The sequence below is a fragment of the Penaeus vannamei genome, chromosome 22 (assembly GCF_042767895.1).
Source record: "Penaeus vannamei isolate JL-2024 chromosome 22, ASM4276789v1, whole genome shotgun sequence".
Classification (NCBI taxonomy): Eukaryota; Metazoa; Arthropoda; class Malacostraca; order Decapoda; family Penaeidae; genus Penaeus; species Penaeus vannamei.
The window spans coordinates 37,262,785-37,267,784 of NC_091570.1; the positions used below are offsets into that span (position 1 = coordinate 37,262,785).

At 47.8% G+C, this 5,000-nt stretch overlaps 1 protein-coding gene across 4 annotated transcripts in view; it reads right to left on the reverse strand.

Annotated features, from left to right (window-relative positions):
* The window catches only part of LOC113812009 (connectin), a 1,153,447-nt gene that overhangs the window by 352,917 nt on the left and 795,530 nt on the right, over window positions 1-5,000 (reverse strand). The window lies entirely within an intron of this gene.

The following is a 5,000-nucleotide window of genomic DNA, read 5'->3' on the forward strand; positions in this document are numbered from 1 at the left end:
ACAAGAAACCCCATTTTTGGCAAGGGAAGAGCGCATTTTTTGATGGAATCAGCAAATTCCACTCGGGGAAACGATGGGAAAATAATGGGGGTGAAGATAAGGGAGGGAGGGAGGGAGGGAGGGGGAGGGAAGGAGGATGAATGGAGGGAGGGTGGGAGGGAGGGAGGGAGGATGGAAAGATGGGAGGGAGGGGGAAGGATGAATGGAGGAGGGAGGGGGAGGGAAGGATGAATGGAGGGAGGGTGGGAGGGAGGGAGGGAGGGAGGGAGGCAGGGAAGGTAAGAAGGAATGGAGGGAGGGTGGGAGGGAGGGAGGGAGGGAGAGGTGTGAATGAAGGGGGAGGGATGGATAAATGGAGGGAGGAAGGGAGGGAGGATGGGAAGATGGGAGAGAGGGAGGGTGGGAAGGATGAATGGAGGGAGGGAGGGGAGGAGGGAAGAAGGGTAGGAGGGATGGATGGATGGAGGGACGGAGTTAAGAAGAGAGAGAGGAGAGAAGGAATGGAAGGATAGATAGATAGACGGAAGGACGGACGGACAAAACAGAAACACAATAAAATAAGGAACAAAATAAAAATAAAAGTGTGAAAGAGAACAGCGAATAAATCACACAGAGAGCGACGGCAGAACACGCCAGAGATAAGACAGGTTTGAGGCTGCGGGCGACGGCCTCCGCCAACCACATGGGAGGCCAGAGGAGAGGCGCTGCCCAAGAGGGGAAATTTCTCCCTTGCCCTCGAAGCGTGGGGTCGAATGGGTCGAATGGGCGGACACGGAGTTGCAGAAAATTCGGTTTAAGATTTCTCTTTGAGGGGGGTGGGGGGTGGTAGTGGGAGTGGGAGTGGGAGTGGGAGTGAGATTGGGAGTGAGATTGGGAGTGGGAGTGGGAGTGGGGGTAGGGGTAGGGCCTCCGCCAACCACAGGGGAGGCCAGAGGAGAGGCACTGCCGAAGAGGGGAAACTTCTCCCTTGCCCTCGAAGCGTGGGGTCGAATGGGTCGAATGGGCGGACACGGAGTTGCAGAAAATTCGGTTTCAGATTTCTCTTTGAGGGGGGGTGGGAGGTGGGGGTGGGGGTAGGGGTAGGGTAGGGGTAGGGGTAGGGGTAGGGGTGGGGGTGGGTGGGGTCGGGGGTGTGGGTGGGGGTGGGGGGCATTCATAACTTGAAGAATGTTAACCTTTTTCATTATACTTCTACAGTTATTATCTATATCATTATTAATCTGATCAATAAAAATGAAAATGATATTACTTTCATTATCATGTGATATCATTATCATTACCACTATGTTCATCATCATCATTACTATTATACTCATCATCATCTCTTTCTTATTATTGTGATTTTCATGATTAATATCATTATCATTATAATAGTAGTAATGAGACTGATACACTAAAGAAAAGTTGTATATATAAGGATGACAATATCACACACACACACACACACACACACACACACACACACACACACACACACACACACACACACACACACACACACACACACACACACACACACAAATAAATAAATAATAAAATAAATTAGAATATTAATAATAATTGAATAGAATAATAAAATGATAAAAAAAAAACACATCGAAGAGAGCGACGAGGAAGACAGGTGACTGACAAAGCTCTTTAATCCGAGACACCTATTATTTCCCCAAAGTACTACTCTATTTCAACCCGAAAACCAAACCCACATATATGGCAGACTAATTATCCAATCCCCTTTTCTCCCTAGAATCAGACAAAGGAAGAAAAAAAAAAAAAAAAAAAAAAAAAAAAAAAAACAGAGCCACTTAAAAAAGGAAAAGACCCCCCCCACAAAAAAAAAAAAATAATAAAAAAATCTTAGGACCCTCCTGCTTCACTAACCCTAAGCCGATCCCTCCCTAAAAAGTTTCACATTTAGGGCCAAAACGTTTCACAGAAGATCATGATGAACCATTCACCTTAATTGCCGAGGCTGTCACACGAACGAAGGGTGTATCACGCCAATGACTTAACGAATGGGTCAACACCTGAGCAAGGCAGATGCGTCCACCTGATGGGGCGTCTTGCAGGATGAATACACCGCTGTTGCAGAGGTTTAGGGTTGCAATAATGAGGGATCTGCAGTTGGAATGGTAATTGCAGGTGTGGATCTTGTGTCTTTTCGACTAAGCAGCATCAACAAGGAAGAAAGAGTTGATGGGATTCGCAGGATGAAAAGAGACAGAGAAAGAGTCGGAAAGAGCGAGGAAGGGAGAGATAAACAGATGAGAGAGAGAGAGAGAGAGAGAGAGAGAGAGAGAGAGAGAGAGAGAGAGAGAGAGAGAGAAGAGAAGAGAAAGAGAAACAGAGAAACAGAGAAACAGAGAGAGAAAGAGAGAGAGAGAGCGAGGGAGAGGGAGAGAGAGAAAGAGAGAGAGAGTGAAAGAGAGAGAGAGAGGGAGAAAAGATAGAAAGAGAGAGAAAAAGAGAGAGAGAGAGAGAGAGAAAGAGATAGAGATAGAGATAGAGAGAGAGAGAGAGAGAGAGAGAGAGAGAGAGAGAGAGAGAGAGAGAGAGAGAGAGAGAGAGAGAGAGAGAGAGAGAGAGAGAGAGAGAGAGACAGAGACAGAGAACTTCGAGCTCCCCGTTCGAAACAACGGACTCTCGGAGCCTCACAAACCAACCCAAAAGCTCCAAAAACAGTGAGTGAAACACGGACTCAGCTTTAATATAATTCATATCGATATATACCTTGTTTTGGCGAGGATCACTGGATTCCACTACTCGCATTTCAAATATTGAATGTCTGAATGCAAAGTCAAAATAAAAATGGGGCGCAAAGTTTCAGTGTCTCGGTGCTCCCGAAAAATACATTTCGACAAAATGGATAACCTATTGTGTTCTCTCTGCCAAACTATACCCACATCATTTCATTTTGGGGATTTTTTTTTTCACTCATCTCTTATTCATTTCAATGTTCCTTCATCGCCTCGTCCTCTTTACGTATCCTAGCTTTCTCTCGCTTCTTTTCCTCTCTTTTGTTCCACCTATTCATCTCTTTAACAAAAAACCAAAGGATTGAACAGATAATTAGATAAGCAAATAAATGAATGAATGAGAAAAAAATGAATATATGAACAAATTAATTAGCAAGTAAGGTGATAGGCATAGATAGATAGACGAATAAATAAGTCAACAAAGTCACGATAACGAAACAGAACCCCTATACATATGCCGCTACACTTAGCACCGAAAAACACTTCAGTACAAGAGTTCGTAGTCGTAGGGATGCGAAAGACGGTCCTGAAGGACAGGTGGTCGTGAAGGACAGGTGGTCGTGAAGGACAGGTGGTCGTGAAGGACAGGTGGTCGTAGTGGCGAAGCATATGGAAATTCGGTGCCTGGTAGTGACTGTTGTTGTCCAGAGAAGCGGTCGTGGTGTTAAAAAGTTAACAACCGTGATACTCTATGGGTCGTTGGTGCACAGGAGTGATCTGAATAGTGAAGGATAGTGGTTGTGATGGTGAAGGACAGGTGGTCGTAGTGTCGAAGCATATGGATATTCGGTGCCTGGTAGTGACTGTTATGAGCAAGGGAAGGGGTCGTGGTGTTAAAAAGTTAACAACCGTGATACTCTATGGGTCGTTGGTGCACAGGAGTGATCTGAATAGTAAAGGATAGTGGTTGTGATGGTGAAGGACGGAGATCGTTGCAGTGAAGGATTTTGGACGTTGTGGTGTAAGAGTCGTTAGTGAAGGCCAAGGATCGAAGGATCACAGTACCGAAGGATGTGTGTAAAGTACTAGAATCGTAGTACCACAAGAGAACAAGAAACAGTGACAAAGAAAAGTAGCAAGAGGCAGTGGCAACGGACAGTGGCAGAAGGTACTGACAACGGACAGTGACAAGAGGCAGTGACGACGAACAGTGCCAACGGACAGTGACAACGGACAGTTGCAAGAGGCAGTGACGACGAACAGCAGCAAGAGGCAATGACAACAAACAGTACCAACGAACAGTACCAACGGACAGTACCAACGAACAGTACCAACAGACAGTACCAACGAACAGCACCAACGACCAGCGATCGTGGTGGCGCGGCGGATGGAGGAAGAACCGCTGGGCGTCCCGGGCGGCGCGCGTGGAAGGGACCCTCCTGACTCCGCCCCAGCTGACAGTCGGTGGCCACGCCCGGATTTATCGTCCCGTTATAAAATAATAAGCACGGGGGGCACGGACTTTCCTTACGGGAGCGAGGGAGGGACGAGGGAGGTTAAGGGAGTGAGGGAGGGATGAGAGAGGGTGAGGGAGGTTAAGGGAGTGAGAGAGGTTAAGGGAGGGTTAAGGGAGTGAGGGAGGGACGAGAGAGGTTAAGGGAGTGAGGGAGGGATGAGAGAGGGTGAGGGAGGTTAAGGGAGGGAAGAGGGAGTGAGGGAGGTTAAGGGAGGGACGAGAGAGGTTAAGGGAGAGATAAGGGAGGGATGAGAAAGGGTGAGGGAGGGAATAGGGAGCGAGGGAGGGACGAGAGAGGTTAAGGGAGGGTTAAGGGAGCGAGGGAGGGACTAGAAAGGTTAAGGGGAGTGAGGGAGGGATGAGAGAGGTTAAGGGAGGGAAGAGGGAGGGTTAAGGGAGCGAAGGAGGGTTAAGAGAGAGGGTGAGGGAGATTAAGGGAGGGAAGAGAGTGAGATACGGGAGGAATGACAGAGACATGAGGGAAGGGAGAAGGAATGAGGAGGGAGACATGAGGCAGGTTAAGGGAAGGATTAAAGAGACATGAGGCAGGGTTAAGGGAGAGACTAGCATGACATGAGGGAGGGTTCAGAGGGGATGAGGGAGGAATGTGAGGAATGAGGGAGGTTTAAGAAAGGGATAAGGGAAATAATACATGAGGAACGAGGGAACGATGAGAGGAATGAGGGGAAAAAATGAGGAAGAAATGAGGGAGAGAGTAACCCGGACTAAGGAAGGGAGGATGCCCTTATGAGAAGAAAGAGAGGGGGGAAGGGGGGGGGGAGGAGGCGACT